The sequence below is a fragment of the Rhipicephalus microplus genome, chromosome X, assembly GCF_043290135.1.
Source record: "Rhipicephalus microplus isolate Deutch F79 chromosome X, USDA_Rmic, whole genome shotgun sequence".
Classification (NCBI taxonomy): Eukaryota; Metazoa; Arthropoda; class Arachnida; order Ixodida; family Ixodidae; genus Rhipicephalus; species Rhipicephalus microplus.
Genome location: NC_134710.1, coordinates 439004007 through 439023418, shown reverse-complemented (window position 1 = coordinate 439023418; position 19412 = coordinate 439004007). Strand labels below are relative to the sequence as shown.

Sequence of the window (19412 nt, the reverse complement as noted above, 5' to 3'; positions counted from 1 at the left end):
GACTCGAGATCCTTGCCTCATTGGTGGAAATTACCACCAAAGAGGTTCATGGGAGCACATTCTTCGCATGCTATTGGAAATAAAAATGAGAGGAAGTTTTCAGTGAGTGGTTCCTAAAGTTTGTGCTCTAGTGTACTTTCATTGGCTCTAACTGTCCAATGGTTGCGCTCTCTGAAATACAGCTGTCGATACACTTTGGGACGATCTGGAACAAAGCGTACTTTGTAAACCAAAGCGTATTAGGGGTGCGCATGATTACGCATGGAACTACAAACAAATCATGCATCTTCACCTTCACTGTTCAGACACCGATATGAACCGTGATACCATGGCAAGCAATCGGAATGAAATGACCCTAGTAACTTTGTATGACACCAAAAATATGCCAACTCTCACGATTCTAGAGCAAACCTTGGCTGAATTCATCCCTGCGTCATTTACCAGCCATTTACCTTGGCGCACGAACATCATTCAAAAGTAGAGCGAGCCACTGACATGTATTTTGTGCGACGCAGCGACCACTTGACCTGAGAATAATAGCTTTGCGAAGGCGAATCCCCTGTCGCATGCTCTGATCGAAGCAGACGACAAACACGAGCAGACGACGGCTTGGCCGACAGGCACAGCTTGTGATTGGTTGTGAAGCAATACCCTCTACATCAGCTCACTCCGTGACGTTGCCAAAACACTTCTTTCATCTGGCAAGGCTGTCCTGTTCGTCATATCACCCCCCTCGCACATAAGAGAAATTTTTTCCACGCCGTGAAAATAGTGCAAGTACTTTCTAAGAGCTCTCTTATCATCTTATGTGCTGCGCAGTTGTCGAAAACAACATGGCGTCGTAAACAGCATATCGGTCGGTGCGACTTTCAGCAAACGCTTCTCGCACGAGTTACTTCAGCGTTTGACCGGATGTGTTGTGATTACAGCAGCTCTTTCGGTGCGTGTAAGCAGTGCGGAAAGCTGTGGCAGTGCAATGGTGTACGGTGAAGCGCAGTGAAGCCTGTGCGTCGGTGTGGTTATCAAGCGGGGATCGGCGTCGATGTATCGACGACAACTGGCACTCGAGAAGCCTGCAATGTGTGTTTGTGTGCCGGTAACAGTTCGTTCGCTTGACTTTCTAGTCTCTCAGTTTGGTGCTGCTCGACATTTCGGATTGACAGCGCTTTGACACGTTACTTGAGTGACCCCAAGTACGTACGGAAACGTATGAACTACGCGCTCGGTTCTTGCTTCGCCACTAGTTAGCCCGCACGCTTCTATTTACTTGAGAGCAATGTACTGTTCGGGAGTGAAACGATGTTCGTTGTGAACAGTGGTGCTGTGTTGACGTTCCAAGACTTGTGAACAAGCTGTGCTCGTGTGACCGAAACTTGAAAGACAGCGTTGATAACTATTTTGCCCTGCGAAGTCGTGGTGGGGCAGCTTGGCGCTTTTGTTTGTTAAGTCGTCACTTCTCCTTTTTGTGATAGCCATAGTCCTAGCGCTGTGATGTGATCAACCAAAACTGCGAGATGCTACATTCTGTTGTGGATCGTGTTACTTTGGAAGCGCGCCTAGACTGTTCTTCGGTAACAAATTGAGAGTTCTATGTGGCAGCGAGAGCCCGTGAACGTCAAGCTTCCCTCCAGCCCCCCAAAAAAGCAAAGATTTCACCGGTGCCTTGCTTTTGATGAAGTTGTAGGCCAATATCGCCTAACTACAGGTTTCCCAGTTCGTCTGGCCATCATTTTGCACTTCACTAGAGCCTTGACAACAGCCGGTCATGGCCAGTTCTTACACTTTATCAATGGACGTGCACGCCTGGCCAGCCCTTCATTGCTGTCATTGGCAGCTTCCAGTCTGCAGATGCCCTTTGCCTGTTCACCGTACTTGGTTCCTTATGACACCGACTGCCACTAAATGTTGCCATCGGTGAGTTCACCTTGCAGAACTAAATTTCGCTGGTACTATAATTCACGCCGTTCTATAACGTGTGCAAGTTTTTAAGCCCATCAGATGTAATGTTTCGCTATGGTAAGTTGAAGCATGAAATATTTACTACCACTGTTATATACATACATATATTATGGAGCAAATACATAAAAAGTTTTTTGTGATTTGATACAAGTGAGCTCTTGTTTGATTATGAGGTTGGGCCTGTCGATTGACCACGTTTGATAGTTGGAAAGTTTATGTGAATTTATTTTTCAGGAGCCAGGTTGCACTTAAAAATTTATGTTATCTTGGAAAATTAGTTCTATAGATGATTACCACTGTGGTAGTACTATACTTCAGTAGGATGTATATATTGCGGTACGTAAATTTTACATGAGGCTTCAGTTTATTTCAAAGTGATTATAGCAAACTTTGGTCACTTTACCGAAGTGATAGCTTCCTCAATTGAGTATTAGAAGTGAGTGCTTTTAATGATTGTTTTTAAATATCTTGTTTTTAGCTCTTCACAGATCGCAGAGATTGGTTTGTTAAGGTCCTGTGATGCATCGGTTGCACATTCTGGCACACCAATCCTCATCATTACTTGGAGCACCAGTACAAAAATAGGAAGGACACGTTCTCCCTAACTGTGCAAGCCTATGTCACTGCTCGGACTGTTATCATTCAGCGGATGTGGCGTGGAAGCATGCATGGCAGCCTCATCTGGAAGGACTGCAATCTGCTTGGGAGCTTCGAGGGCACAAAACTGCCTAACGGCTGGCTGCAAGGATAGTTTTTCATTAACACAAACGATTACGTGAACACCACTTACTGTGCACAAATTGAAAACCCAAGCATGGTTGCTTTCAGTGGATACCTGTAATATTCTTACACATAATTCTTATTCAACATTTATAGGACTAAATTGCAAGATAATTAAGAATGTTGAAAGCTGAAAGCCTGCAGCTTATGAATGAAACTCCAATAATCTGAGACTCAAAAGCTTGTGCTTTGAAACGAGCACAAATACTTTGATTCCTTATTGAGCTCTCCAGCTTGTGACTCCCTCTGTGGATCAAGTGCTCTCGAAGGAAATGGCAAGTGGGTGAAAATTGCCTGGCTGTTCACAACTTGCAAGGAGAAAGACCTATTGAAGAAGCCTCAGATGACATAAGGCCAGTAACTGCATCTTTTACCTAATGTAGCTTTTTCTCTCTCAGTGCTGTTGCTTGTGTTTCAGCCGAACATGTTCACCACGATTGCATAGAGATATATATTTTTTCACAAATTGTACCTGACCTAAGTATGCATTGTTGATCTCTAAAGGTGACGTTCAGTGTGTTTCAAAGCCATGGCTTCTCATTTCTCTGACTGTGGCTAGCCTATTTCAGCAGCAGAGCGATGCAGCTAGCACACATGCTTCAAGTCATGGAGCGCTCCTTTGGTGTTCTGTGCAGGACGCAGCATATTCATCCGGCAAGACACTGGTATCAACAATAATGGTGAGTGTTGGTGGCACCTGTAGGAGCCCGTTGTATTTGTTGCGTATGAATATTTCCCCTGATGAAGTGCATTTTTGGAAGCTTTTCTTCTTTTAGAATAATAGATGTCAGCAACCAGCACACTCATAATCCACAAGTTCTTTGTGTCTTCTAGACTGCCCATTTGCTGCTATATGCGGTATGGTGAGCTGGCTATGTTAGACAGCCTTAAAGTTATCAACATTAGCTGTTGTGTTGTAATGCAGTCTAACTTGTGTTTCTTAGTGAACTTATTTGTGGTCTACTTCTCGCACCTAGTGTAAAGTCGAAATAAAAGAAACTCTATTGGCTTTTTATGCCTGTCAGAAGTTTCATGCCTTCATCTATAACATTGTGGTTTTGCTCTTGTATCATATTAAATATATTTTCAGCCTTCACTGTTTGTGTGTGTGTGTGTATGTTGAGGCTTGTCATTGGCTTCTGAAAATACAATATCTGTAAATATGAGCACATAATTGACAACTATACACTCTTGCATGTAGCATGGTTGTAACAATGATCTGTATTTTTCTAAGTTCCAGCAGTAACAAGAGGTTCGGTGCTCCACGGTCATGTACAGTGTATCAAGAACAGAGCACAGAAGACCAACAAGTATGAAGGGACTGCCAGTGACTGTTCTCCTGCTCAAAGTTTACAACAGCAGAAAGAGCACATTGTGATGTCAGGAGCAGCTGCTGTTTAACTTCTTAGCAGTGCATTATTCAGCAGTTCCTTTGCTTGCATTCGAAATTATTTAAATTTTGCATGGAAGATACCAAACTACGACACTAATTTAAAGGCTGCTGTAGTGTTAGAGGGCAAATATTTTTGAGCTGAAGTTTTTAACATGTGTGTTAAGTGCCTGCGTGCCTCTACATTTGCATGCCAGAAATCACAGCATCCATGGTCGCCAATGGTAACTGTGTTTGCATTCTTTGTAGTACAAGAAGTAAAGCCATGGATGCAGTAATCATGTACTTAGTCGATGTAATCCTTCAGTGTACACTCATTTGTATAGCACCAATGATGCCATGAGTGTATAAGCTCTGGGAAGTGAATCTATGTGGATTATTTTATTTGGAAGGAAGAGGATCATCACTACTCCTAGTATATCTCAACAGTAGATTTTAGTGCTTGGGTATTATCCCACTGCCTGTCCGTCCTTCAACAGTCTACTTATCTACTGTGTAAGTGTAACTTTTTAAATGTATACTTTGCTCGGAAAGGTTTGTTCATAATGTAATGCAAGTGACTTATCATCTATGCAGCTCTACTCAGACTAGAAATAAAAGTATTTATTTTTATATGTAGCTATAGCATGCATTCACTTGTGTTTTTCTACGTGCCTGTACAATTGTTTAGCCCTACAAAAGTGCTGGTATACTCTAATATTGAATCTGGCATCTTAGAATAGTTTGTTAGTGAAAGTAAGATTGTGTTTACAACCAATATTACTATCCTCAGATGAACTGTGAAAACTCTGTGGAAATTTATTTACAGTTTTTGAACGTTGTGAAGGCAAATGTTATGTTCTTTTATTGTGGTCCCTGTTTCATGCAAATGACCCATAATTACTTGGCAGTGGCACAGCATTAGTTGTTATTTTACACATATGTACTGAGCAACATCGCAGTTGAGGCCAGCAGCAAGACATACATGCAGTGCACTGGAGCATCACCTCACATAGTGTACAGTCTTTGCTCACCAGTAAACTCAATATTTTTCAAGCAGACTAATAGACAGCTGTATGGGAACTGTGTTGGTGTGCAAACTTTGAAGTCTTCTTGAGGAGTGTTTTTCATCATTTTTGTCCAAGTGAAGTAGCTACCCAAGGCCACAACTGGTGGGAATGTGGTGGTTTCCTCTCTCCAAAAGCACTCCTACCAGCTGCCTCAATGTTAGCATGGGGTGAATTCACGAACTGGAAAAATAATTGGTCTTTGTTTTCTTGGCCGAAAGAGTCACTTCCACCGTTGAGCCACCACGACGCGCCAGAATAGAAACTTTTAGCTAAATAAAGCTGATTCTACTTTTGAGAAGTGTTTTGGGGAAACGAAATGGCACCTATAGCTGTCAGTATAAACACTGTTTGCACCAAGAAGCTTAGTAGCTTATATTTGTATTATTCATGTATTGTCTAGAATTTACTCGCGTTGTGCCAACTTTCAGCCCAAGTGTCCTAACATGCTTTGTTAGTGGCTTGTGAATGAGCCAAGCTATGTAAATAGAGTGATATTGCAGACATGTACAAAATATTGATGCACAGCCCTTTTCTTTAGCATGACATTGTCAAGGGCTTTATTCTTGTGTTTTTTATAAAGAGTGCTTGTCACTGGGCATCAGCGGAAAACTATGCATCAAGCTTTTGCGAGATGGTTCGAGAAACACCGTGTTCAGACATAACAGTGCCGGTAAATTTCGCTCGTAAGTTACTTTCTGTAGTATATTTAAAATGAGTTTATTAGAATTGTTGTTTTATAGCCATTCATTTTAATATTTACACCTGAGTGTGTGTATTGTATGTATGTATGTATGGGTGTACATATATGTGTGTGTGCGTATATGTATGTATGTATGTATGTATGTATGTATGTATGTATGTATGTATGTATGTATGTATGTATGTATGTATGTATGTATGTATGTATGTATGTATGTATGTATGTATGTATGTATGTATGTATCTTTTAAATGAGAATCCGTTTATCACTGGTGAGTAAGTTTAGTAATGATATGGCTGAATTTGTTTCTAGTTATTTCTCCTTTGAGCCATTACATATTTCAATTTATTTTGTACTGCATAAAAATAAATGTAACCTTACACAGAATATGTGTGTTCGAAGAAGTTGTTTTATTTACCAACCTACAGTCATGGGCAAGAAATTGGGTAAAATGTAACGGACCTGCGAAGGTTAGTTTAGAGCATAGCTACTCTACATGGCATATCGCGTACACATTGCGTTGGTTGAATATGACGATTTCAACCTTTCAATTTTAATCTGAATAAGCAAGCTATCACCCATGGTTGTATATGTGTGTGATATTTATGCATACTGTGATACCGGTTCGCAATTACAATTAAGGTCACAAACCTAGTCAAGCTGAATACACGAATTTTGTCCATGCACCTTTCATCTGCACTGGAACTGTTGTTAATAAAAAATAAACTTCAGTTTAGAAATTTATTCTAGTAACCAAAAGCAGGGTATCTCTTTATCACACAAATCCAATTGCCATTGTTCTGTTCCATTCTGGACAATAGGAGACCCTCTCAGCAGAAATCGATTAACTGCTATAGTTCATTTTAAGCATTGACAGCGACATTACACTGAAGCGTGCAGCATGACAAATAGCGGGAGAGAAGACACAAACTAACCACTCTGTTCGCGTCAGCGCTAACTGTCCGTGATCTTTGGTCTTACTGCATGTGATGATGCCCACCAAATTAGCACGAAAGCGTGTCCCTACGAAGGCAGTCAACTTGGCTGCAAGCAGTTAGCTCACTGCATGTGTAGATTTTCTTCAAAACACCATGAAGACTGATTGCTAGTCCAATATCCAAACACGTGAAAAGTAATATACCAGGTATAATTTGGTATTTCAGCACTCGACACTTTTGCGATAAGAGAGAATGGAGGAGAAAATTATGAACCCTGAATTGTTTAATTTTTGAAGGAGCACAATACAGCGCTTTTGGGTCAAAAGGGGAGTGAAAGAAGCAAGTGCGAAAGCCTACTTCTCAAAAAATTAGTACCCGCCACCACGCATAATGTCAGGCCGGGCAACCTCTTGAAAAAAAAAAAACGTCCTCAGTGATTTTGCGAATCGAACCAAGTACCTCGTAAATTGTAGTTGAGCGCTGTAACCACTCGTCCACTGCAGCAGTGCTTGCATTCGCCCTATTGCTGATAAATCGTCATTCCTTCGAATGAAGCCAAATACAAAAACGTTCGGTGAAACTTTGTCAAAAATAGAAAAAATAGTTAGAATGCGTTTGCCCAAGGTTACTAGAAGATAGAAACCACCACGTGTGACTGTATAATCGTGCGCTATTTATTCTTGTACATTACTGTCATGACGTTGGGATAGCCGGGTCTAACGTAGGCTACCTTCTCATAGTTTGCCAAATATAAATAAGAAAATAAAAATATATAACAGCCTGTGACAACGCTAATCAACTATTATGAGTTCACTGTCACTAGTGTCACTTTCACTAGATGAATGCTCAGTTTGCTTCCATTATCGTTATATAGGAAAGTTTTGGCTCAATAACTCAACTCTCCTAATTAGCAATGATTCTCACATCTAAGTACTGTCACACTTCATCTCGCTTTCTGAGTGGCTGTCACTCCCATATAACGCGTACTCCTCTTTTTTATGCTCTCCGAGCATCTGACGCTGCTTTGCGGAGACTTTCCCTGACGTCTGCTGGGCCAGAAAATTGCCTTTATTATCCATCAATTTCAAGCTTTCGCGAAGCCGAAACGAGAGTCTCTCTCTCTCTCTCTTCATACTTTTCGCACGTGTGATAACGTCTCTTGACCTCAAGACTCGTATACACGTCCCTTGCTTTGTTTGCGCACTCAAACAACGCTGGACGAAATATTTGCACCGTGTTTTGTGAAAAGCATTAGCACTGAGACACCTCCCGACGAGTCTCCCTCATTTTACGTAGACATATACCTAAGCGTAAGCGTATGCTCGTTCTCGCATTCCGGCTTTATAAAAATACCGCGGTGCATCGAACCAGCGAAATTGCGCTCACAATTTCATTTGATTACTGCTGTTATCTATTTTAGCACAATTCGTCTGCAGGCACCAAAGTCGCTCATGTGTCTTGTAATAAGAATATTGTAACAAAGGCTACCTTTGACTATAGGTACAAAACACCCTTACGTTCACCACTATACCGTGCTAGATTGCACGAAATTAGTTAAGTAGCAGCGCAGCTTCAATGAAATGTAAGGTAAGTGGTCGCTTTAAATAAGGGAAGACATTCAAGGCACATTTTCAAATATTGCATGCATCGATTTATGTGTGGTTTCATTTATGTGGTGCACCTGGAGTGTTGTTTACTTGTACTTGGCGAGATAGTGCATGGATTGCTCGGTGGCTTAAGGCCATCAAGCAATTATTTTTTTTAGCTACAGTCGTTGATTAAAGGCGAGTGCTTGGCTTTGCACCGCCCACCAAAACGTCTTTTACAACGTACGCGGCATCCCGTAAGCGCTGTAGCAGACGCTCGCGGAACTGAAAGTTAGATGCAGCAAATCATTGGCTATCATCGTATACTCTCGATGCTAGACGCTTTGCGTGCTACCTTGATATTATCGGCACACACTTCTTTCTTTCCTTGTCGTTTCATCGGCTATCGTCGGTCCTCCTTGCCCTCTTAAGTGCCGAATAAGTTAAATTCATACCCACGCTATAGTAATCCCTCCAGATAAGAGAATTTTTGGCTAAGAAAATGCGTAGCCAAAGAGAAAGCTTTGTGAATTCGGGCCCTGAAGTGCCGCTTTTTGAGATGCAACCAATTCGATAGCTACATTACTATTAGGGATTGTTTAATATTTTAGAGCGTTTGAGCTCAGGCACTTCATTATTATTAGATTGTACACCTGTACGTCTTATGTTCATGATGTTGTACATTGTAAAAATCATCTTTTGATAAATGTTATTACTTCTGATTTTCTAAATTGCTACATTGCAGTTGCGCATCGAGGCGTAGCTAGGGTTTGATTCTAAAATGTCACAAGTTGAAAACAAGCTTACTCCGTGAACTCACGTTGGCTTCTGTAAAAACACGCTGTAGTGCTGTGGAGAACAGGAGTGCAATGGCAGCCCTAACGCGAAAAGTTGTGATGTTTTTGACAGGGTAATGGAAAGGCGGTTTTCTGTCTTTCTATTCTGGCTGATTGTCTGCTGGTGATTTAAAAAAATGTCATCTGGGTACAGCGCTTTTCTCGGTGCTTTCTGTGTTTTTGAAGAATAGCAATGAAGAAAAAAAGTGACACATGTGACTTCCAAATGCTGCTTAGATCCATGTGTTGGATAGGTTTAAAGGGCCCCTGACATCAAATTTGGAAACTCAAGATGCTCGTGTTGTTTCAGAGTCTTGTATGCGGGAGCACTTCTCGCCGATTTTTGGTCAGGAGCGTTACTATAACATACTTTCATTTAGTTTCAAAATAAGGCTTAGTGCTCATCTAAGTTATACACGCCTGTTGAATACTTTTCACGTTCCGGGCTGGCACAAGGAAACGAGGAAAAAGAAGAGTGCGAGCCAAAGAGAGACGCGGGGACGCTCAAGTGACAGCAGAGCGCTTCAGAGCGCAGGTAATTAAACAAGTATTTTTTTGCTTTATACCTTAAAGACGGAGTTGAGTCTGATCGCAGTGTCTGGAACACCGTCGTCTTAATATTTGGTGTTGAAGAACCGGAATTGGAAACCAGGACCCTACGGACGGCTGCCAGTAAACTGCAGCGGCATAGAGCGACTTAAGTCGAAGTGGACGTCGCGGCGAGCACCGAACACGAGGATTATAAACAAGGCAAGTGCTCTCCTCGATAACGACTCTGCCTCCCATGACCAACTCAATTCCATATATGAGAGGCTGAAGGCTAATAACGAATAGCTTAAAAACTTAAACAACGCGATTGAGCAGCATATACCTGACGAGTTCTAAGTCGTATATAACACCGTCTTACAATACGAGGACAAGTCTACGCGCATTCTCGCAGAGATTCTAAGCGAGAAAAATCCCAGGCTAAGGACATCGACCGGAACTCAAGAAACAGTTGCCCAAACAGCCGCAGCACCATCAGACGGAACTGGAGTTATATTTCCTAAACTGACAATGGCTCCTTTCTCAGGCGACCTATGCAAGTAGACCAAATTTTTGGAAGAATTTGACCAAATTGTTCATAGTAACACTAGCATCACTGCCACACAAGAGTTTCATTACGTTCGACTCTATCTGAAAGGACACGCTGGCGGGCCTTCCGACGACAGAAAGTCGCTACAACGACGCCATCAACATGCTACAGAAACGATTTGGTGACAACACGCGCCTGGAGCAAGAATATTTTGCCAAGGTACGGATGTTAAGCCCTTTACGTTCATCGACTGAAAAAAGCGCTACGCAGCTTGTACGACCAAGTTCTCGTTAATATCTGAGGCTTGGAGGCTTTGGGTGTGCACAAGTCGTCATTTTCGTCTATGCTCTGCGACATCCTACTGCGTGCTCTTCCACGGCATATAATCGTGCAGTGTAATTGATCGTGTGCCCCGTCCAGTTGGCAAATGACACGAGAGCTGAAGCTACACCCGTGGGACTGGACCGTGTGCTCAACTTCCTGTGTATCAAGCTGAAAAGCCTGGAGAAGAGTGATGTTAAGAATGCCCGAGGACGAGAACATGGAACACTCCCCGTGGCCAGTCAGTCGACGTACTCTCGGCGTGGCAAACCGGCGTCATCTGTGATTCACAGAAACTTGGTGCGAGAAAAAAAAGACATCTGCGTATTCTGCTTATCCAGTCATCACGGATCGGAAGCCTGCACAGCTGATTTGTCACTGACGCAGAAGAAGGAACTGCTTTCCAACGACACAAGGTGCTTCCGCTGCACCGTCAAAGGACATCGGGCACGGGACTGTAAAAAGAAGATTTCCTGCTCCAGATGCCAAGCTCGACACGCTACAAGCGTGTGCGATCCCGATAGGTGTTCGCGGAAGTCGGACTATGCTAACAAGAACAACGAAAAAACTACGACAGTCTGCGCATCACTTGGAAGAAGACCCGTCAAGGAAGGCTCCATCACTTGCGTTTTCCTTCAGACTTTCAGAGCATGGGCCATGAATGTTGACACCTGCCACTCCATACGAGGCGTTTTTGATGGTGCCAGTCGGAGGACTTTCATACCTGAAAATCTGTCCAAGCACCTCTAGCATAAAATCGCGGAAACAACTCGAATAGCCTTTAATACTTTCGCAAGTGCATCGGACCAAGAGGCTACGAGGCGTCGCATCGTAGAACTACGACTTCCAAGCCAGTTTTCCGACGTGGAAGTGGTCTTAACTGCAATAGAGATCCGAAGCATCTGCCAGGAAATCGCAGAGACTGCAATAGACGTAGCCTTTGTCGCGTCTTTCAAGAAGCGTGGAAAGTATGTCGCCGATGAGCTCAAACACCCATCTATTATCACTACGAGTGGCATCAGCATACTTATCGGGTCCGATCAGATGTGGAAAGTGTTGACCGGCGAAGTTTCGCGGTGTGAAGGCAACGATTCATTGATCGCACTGAACTCTAAGCATGGATGGAACTTCCAGGGAAGCACATTGCATTGGTGCCCCGACCAACTACTTCACATATGATGGCGTGGTGCCCAAAGCCCAAGCTACCGATTCCGGCGAGATTTTGCGCTCTTTTAGGGAACTTGTAAATATAGAAATTACGGACACGATAAACAAGCCACCTGAAATGAGCAATGCCATAATACATTTTTAGCAAATGATTAGCTTTATAAACGGTAGGTATGAAGTGGCCCTCTCTTGGAAGGATAATTTCAAGCTTGCAAGCAAGAATCAAGTCGGCGTTACTCGACTGGACAAGCTTGTCAACCGTCTCAACTCCAGGAAAGGACTGCTCGAAACGTATGACTGTGCCATAAGAGAGTACTTGAGGGCAGGACGCGCCGAAGTAGTCAGTGATGTACCTGCAGAGGTGACGAAGTTATATTACTTGCCGCACAAGGAAGTCATGCGTGAACAAGCGCTGACGACAAAAATGAGAATGGTGTTCGACGCTTCGTCACATGCCAAAGAATGGAAGTCCCTTAATGACTGCCTCGAAAAAGTTGACAACTTATACCAAGACCTCGTGCAAATTCTGCTAAGCTTCAGAACGCATCTGGTGACAGTTATCGCGGACATAGAAAAGGCATTCCTTCAGACTGCGATTCGGGAACACGACCGAGACGCCTTCCCCTTTCTCTGGTTTGCAGAAGGAGATTTATCTAAGGGCAAGCTGCAAGAGTGGAGAATGACACGAGTGCCTTTTAGAGCTACATTCGGCCCATTTTTCCTCACAGCTACTATTCTCTACCACATGAAAATAGCACCGGCTGCCATGGCACAAACAGCGCAATCTCTTGCAGAGTTATTTTACGTGGATGACTTAGGCACTGGTGCCGACACAGAAGAGGATGCCACTAAACTTTGCCGAGAAGCGCGCACAATAGTGAAATCTGCCGGCATGACATTGCGGAAATAGACAAGTTCAGGAAATTTGATGCGAACGCTTGAAAATCAAGTAGAATCTACTATTAATGAGATGGTCGTTCTTCATGAAACGTCGGTCAAGGTCCTGGGTTTGGTGTGGAATCATGCAAAGGATGAATTCCACTTTTCAGTTGAAAATCTACTCCGGTTTTAGACAGCACAGACGGACACAAAACGGTTTATCTTGACGTCAGCATCAAGAATATTTGACCCGTTGATATTTGTAGGACCATATACAATTGCCATGCGAATATTGTTTCAGAAGCTGTGGATACGAGGGATTGGCTGGGATGAAGTACCACCCAATGACCTGCAAAAGAATAGAATGATTGGATCCTCCAGCTGCCGCAACTGCAAGACGTCGTCGTTCCTCACTATTTGGGCGGCGGAGCAAGGAGGCTCAATGTGCTTCAAGTACATGTTTTCTGCGATGGCAGTCCAGCGGCATACGGACGCGGCAGCAGCACAAACGTCGTGTCAAGTCCTGAGGAGCCGAAACTGTAAATTGCGAAGTGTCGTGTAGCACCCATTAAGGAGGCAACGCTACCGCGAATGGACCTGCTGGCTGCCTTAAGGTGGTAGGCCACTCAAAAAAAAATTTAAGGGCAGGCAGCGTTTAAATAGCTTTTTCCTCAAAACCAGCATGGCTTATTTAATTTACCCAGCTATTTACAGTGCAAAATAGTGAATATTTATTTATTGGGTGGTAATCTTTGTCAAAAATTGCATTAAAAGTGCTAGCCACGCCAGCTGTGATAAGTGACTCATGGATGGCTTTATTCAGTAAAGCTTTGGCATTTGTGTAACTAATGACTGGAGCTAAGCAGTGAACCAGAATAAATATTATGCAGTGAATATCAAGAAAGTAAAGCTAAAGAACGGGGAAAAAGAGCCAATTTAGACTGAACCTGTTGGAGAATTCAGCTGTGAAGTGAAAAATATTCAATGGATTTTTTTTATTCTGGTTCACTGCACAGATATATATGTTGTAAATCATTGTGCGAATTTCAGCTCTAAGTATACTCTGAGAAACACGTTATAAAAGTTTGCGTCGCAGCATTTGGAGCAAATCGTTATTTTCAGAAAAACGTAAAGATTTCCGAGCTTGTAAAAAGAGTCACATTCTTCGCATGCAGGCCTAAAATGCACCAGATTCATAGCTTGGCCCTTCTGAGGAAGCTATATTGTCTCCTTTTGTTCGGGTGGCTGCTCGTCTTTTCTTCCTGGCCTGTTTTGTCCCACCTGCTGACTTGCGTTTAGCATTCTGCATGCGCAGGTGATCCCTGGCGATGCAAGCTTTCGTCGTGTGGTACCCTGGTTCTATGCCAGCTTGCCTCAGAATATCTAGGGTGCTTACACTGCCATTATTAAAGTGTGCCACAGCATCATGCAAGGCAAACATTACTGTAGGCAAGCTTACATAGACCTCTTTGGGTGCCCGCTCCCATAATAGACCATTGAAACACTCATTAGCATTTTGAGTCTTTGCATGAAGGCACTTCATTGGAAGTTCATCAGAGCACAGATCACTGTAAACAGTTTCAACTTTGTTGAGCATATCATTTGGAAGTCCTCCTTTGTGTACATATTTTTCTTGGCCGAGTCCTTCGACCCTTTAGTATCCGCACAAGCTTTTCGGTACAAGTGGACACAGGCCATGTCTCGGCTGCTTGTCGGTAGAGCTGCGATGAAAAAGACTGCCAAGGGTAGCCTTTTTCATTGCAGAAAGGTGCCCTACAACAGCCGTTATGGCGATGCCATAGTAGTTGTTCAGGCGGTCAATGAGGGCATCAGTCAGCTTTCCCTTACCACCGAGTCCACGTGCTGTCTCCTTCAGTTTTCTGAGGCGGCAACCAACACGCTTCTGGACATGCCCAATACAATCCAGTCTCTGCACACTGTCCTTTCCATACATATCTTTGAGAGCGGCATAGCTCTTAGACTTTTTTGAAACCAAAACCACAGTTGGAAATGTGGTCTCGGTTTTGCTAAAGAAGCATAGGGTATAGAAAACTTGCTGTAACTCGCAAACTAATGACGCTAGGAGTATAAGTTTTGTTGAAACATATATTTGAATGTTTGGGCTTGCAAGAAAAACAAAACCTAAAAATTTATTTTGCAAAAAAAGACTTTTGAAGGTGGCCTACCACATTATTCGTCTCGAGAATGTTGGCATACGTGAAAAGCGCTTTGAGGAATGTTCAAGTTGACTACACGATGTAGACAGATTCCGCCATTGTGTTGTCAGGAATAAAAGGTGACGTCAAAAAGTGGAAACAATTCGTAGCCATCAGAGTCAATGAAATTAGGTGCACTACATATCCATCAAAGTAGAGGTGCTGTCCTGGAACGGACAACCCGGCTGACCTACTCACGCGTGGCGCGACGCTTGAGAGACTGCTGTGCAGCTCTAAATGGTGGCATGGTCCCGAGTGGCTAACTAAACTGATGTCTGAATGGCCTCTTCAGTTCAGTGAACTAGACATAGCGGAAGCCACCCAAGGTGAAGTTACACCAGTCCACATAGCACTAATGAAACGCTTCTCAGTTCCGATAATCGACATTCAATGGTACAGCAGGCTTCAGCACCTACTCAGAGTCACTGTGTGGGTTTTCAGATTCACTGACCGATGAAGAAAAAAGACGGATCATACAGGACATCTCATGGCAACAGAAATCTTGAACGCTGAACAGTATTGGATAAGATGTACAAAAGAGCAAGGCTTTATTGAAGAACCCACCGCTTTGACCAACGGCCAACCACTCGAGTCTACATCTCGAATCACTGAACTACGCCCTTACATAGACAAAGACAGAATTATTCGGGTTGGAGGCCGTTTATACCTCATGCATTCCACACAAGATGTCAAGCACCCAATCGTAAAGCCGTCAAGCCACCACTTTTCGGCACTTTTGGCAAACAGAACCCATCTTCAAGTCCTACATTGCGGAGTTAGAGATACATCTACGCAGTTTCGGGAACGCTACTGGAATTGTCGAGCTCACTCTTTGGTAAAGAGAGCGCTGCATGGCTGCAACATATGCAGACATTTCAGTGCAGGCCCAGGAAGTGCCGAGACTGCTCCGTAAACAAGTCATAGAGTGTCACCAACGAACCCGTTGGAATTTGTAGGAGTCGACTTCGCGGGCCTTCTGTATGCACGCACGGAGAAAGGGAATGCGAAGTGCTATGTTGCACTTTTTACGTGCGTCGTATCTAGAGCCGTGCATCTCGAGCTTGTCTCGGAAATGACATCCAAAGCTTTCCTGCTGTGCCTACGACGATTTGCAACTCGAAGAGGATTACCTAAAGTGATCTATTCTGACAACGCACGATGCTTTCACAAGACATCGGCAGACATAAAGCGACTACACCGAATGATCTTTGAAGAGGATGTCGCTGGTCACCACAGCACCACCAGCATTTCGTGGAAGTTTATTTCACCAAATGCTCCTTGGCGGGATGGATGGTGGGAGTGCCTCGTACGATCAGTGAAAATTCCACTGCGAAAAAATATCGGCAAAGCTCGTCTGAACTACGAAGAAATATTGACAGTGCTGGCGGAGGTCGAAGCAGTCGTAAACTCTAGGCCTCTCACTTTCATCGAGACAGATGCAGGAAAACCTTGCACTTTCACACCAACCGAACTTCTCTTTGGACGAAGGTTGACTTCCATACCGTATGCGACCGCTGACGAAGTCAACAGTAACGCCAAGCGAGCAGACGCCATACGCAGACACAACTAAAGGAAGCTGCTGGTTGAAAATTTTTGGAAGCGTTGGCAAAAAGAATACCTGTTGCAATTACGATCTGCACACTTTGCCGACACAAAATCAACTACAGCATTAAAGCAAGGGGACATCGTTCTCGTGCATGCGGACAACACGCCACGCCCGCTATGAAAGCTTGCAAGGGTCACGGAAGAGTACCGCAGTGCCGACTGTATCATTCGTTCCTGCAAGATGAAGTTGCAAGGCGGTAACCTCGCGATGAGGCTGATACAAAGACTCTAGCCACTTGAACTATGCGTTTAACTTGGCGTGGCCGGGAATGTTTATTATTTTTCACGTTCCGGGCTGGGACAAGGAAACGAGAAAGAAGAGCGCGAGCAGAAGAAAGACGCGGGGACGCTCAAGTGACAGCAGAGTGCTTCAGATCGCAGTTCAATAAACAAGTATTTTTTGCCTTATATCTTAAAGACGGAGTTGAGTCTGATCGCAGTGTCTGGAACGCCATCGTCTTAATACGCCAATCACCGTGTCCTCTCGTTCGGCGTAGACTTTATTTGATGATGCGATTTGATATCTGGTGTTTAACGTTCCAAAACAACCATATAATTATGAAGACGCCGTAGTGAAAGGGCTCTGGAAATCTTAACCACTTGGGGTCAGAGGAGGCAGAAGCCGCGCGTGACGTTTTATTATTAAGGCGAGCGTTCTCGGCGACACAGAATGTATGCGGAGTGCGCAGAATACCCTGACCACCACCCAGTGAGGACTATTGTTCGTCCACCCTCGCACTCTGTTATTGGGCATCTCTCAAGGTGGTTTAGACTGCTTATGCAACGAACGTATTTCTTTTCCTGTGGGTGACACGCTCAAGGATCCCACATCCTTTCATTTTTCACGTCGCGCAGGTTCCCTGATTTGCAAAGATTGCGTTCAGCGTCACCGAAACTTAAGCGCAAGTGTATTCTGTCTCAAGCGCTCGCCTCCTGTGGGGTACTAGTTATGCTAACTAGAAGGGGATTTCGAACTGATGGAAAATTCTTGTGAATTAGGGACGCTAGTAATAATAATACGATTTGTTAGAGCATTCACAAATAAATTTCAGTATTACCAGATCTAACGCTACAAACTTTCTTTGTACAAATGCTGTCGTTTATATAAGTGCTGTCGCAATAAAATTTTTATAAGGATCTAATAACCAAATGCAGAGGCTTCTTTTGCATTGGGGACATTTTGCTCTTCTATAGTGACGGGAAGTGCATTTTTGTAGCCCGTTTCACTCGCGTATTTGTAAGCTTCACAATACCCCCACACTCCCTGCTCATGTTTGTTATCACCCTGTTACACTATGCTCAGAGCCAACCACGCCTACAGCCCCACCGCGGTGGTCTTGTGGCTAAGGTATTCGGCTGCTGATCCAAAATTGGCGGGATCGAATCCCGTCTGCAGCAGCTACATTTGCGATGGAGGCGAAAATAGTGTACGCCTGAGTCTTCAGATTTGGGTGCACTTTTAAAAACCCCAGGTGGTCAAAATTTCCGGAGCCTTCCACTACGGTGTCTCTCATAAACATATGGTGGTTTTGGGAGGTTAAACCACACATATCAATCAATCAACGGGGAGGTCGAATCAGGTCATAAATCGCATCATCCAAGCTTATAAGAGAGAAGGCCGCATGAGCGGTGCTCCACCTAAACGGCACCGTCGTGCAACGACTGCTGCTCAGGACGCAGACATCCACGACGCCACGAAGGCAAACCCCTTCAGTACTGCCAAAGAAATCCGTGTGGCCAATGGAGTGTCTGCAAGCACGTCGACAATAAAACGACCGCTAGCAGAAGTTAAACTAAAGAGCCTCGTTGCGGCCCAGATGCGGCACCTTTCCTTGTCTAACAGGACGGCACGTTTTAACTTCACTAAAGAACACGTCTTCTGGACCATGGACGACTGAAAAGCAGCTCTTTTTTCTGATGAGTCCCCGTTCACCACATGCTGGGACACCACATGCTGGGACACCACATGCTGGGACATAGAGCAACGTGTGTTACGCCCTGTCAATGACCGCTAAGACCCTCTTTACGTGCAAGAAGTAGGCATCGAGTAGACGCACGGCTGTGAATGTTTGGGGCACTATGTCCCGTGGCAGGCTTGGTGTTTGCGCCTCAGTGAGGGACACCTGATATCGGTAAAGGACTGCAACATCCTCGATTTCGTCACGATACCCTACGCACTGGACGGGCCTGTTCCTGACGAAGACTTCCTGTTTCAGCAAGACTTTTCATCTGCTCACACTGCAAAGGTTATATAAGAGCTCCTGAACATGCTAGGGGTGCATTTCATGAAGTGGGCCCCCAAAAGAGCAGACCTCAACATCATTGAGGCCGTATGGAGCAGAATAAAAGTCAGGCTGTGTAAAATAGGGTTACACAGTTCATCCACCGATGAGCTATGGAGCGCTGTCGAAGAAGAATGGATACGCCTCCAAAAATGAACGCAGTTTCATTAAGAATTCGTACGCATAACAACCGTCTAGAATGCACGATGTGATTTCCATTCAAGGTGCCATGACCCGCTACTAAGGCGTGGCGACCACTTCATCTGCTTTCCTTTCGGTATGTCGCATTCTTGCATCCTAATACTATCAGTGCCGACGCGTCATCGGTTCATGAGCAGCCGTTCAGCATTGGGTCCGCGGCCAAGCACCATAGACGAAGTTTCTGGCAGGAATAGAAATTCGCAAGTAGGTGCTTCTTATGTTTGCATGTTAGCGTAACTTCATTTTGTATTATTTTTGTGCACAATCCTGCCTTTTTACAGTACTCAAGGTATAATTCTGTTCCTTCTTTACTGCGAGAAATTGACTTTCCTTCGCCATTTCAATCAACATTAAATGAATACTAGACAACAACAAAAAAGAAAAGCACACAGCTTTCGTTCTCACTTAAGTATCAGTTACCTTTTTTT

The 19412-nt window shown here is 44.0% G+C and overlaps 1 protein-coding gene and 1 long non-coding RNA gene across 5 annotated transcripts in view; one reads left to right on the top strand and one right to left on the bottom strand.

Annotated features, from left to right (window-relative positions):
* The window catches only part of LOC119160896 (uncharacterized), a 493888-nt gene that overhangs the window by 449852 nt on the left and 24624 nt on the right, over window positions 1-19412 (bottom strand). The gene's annotated exons all lie outside the window — the stretch shown is intronic.
* Window positions 770-6282, top strand: LOC142776600 (uncharacterized). Its single transcript, XR_012887661.1, has 2 exons — window positions 770-3419; window positions 3974-6282. It is a non-coding gene; the product is annotated as an uncharacterized LOC142776600 (long non-coding RNA).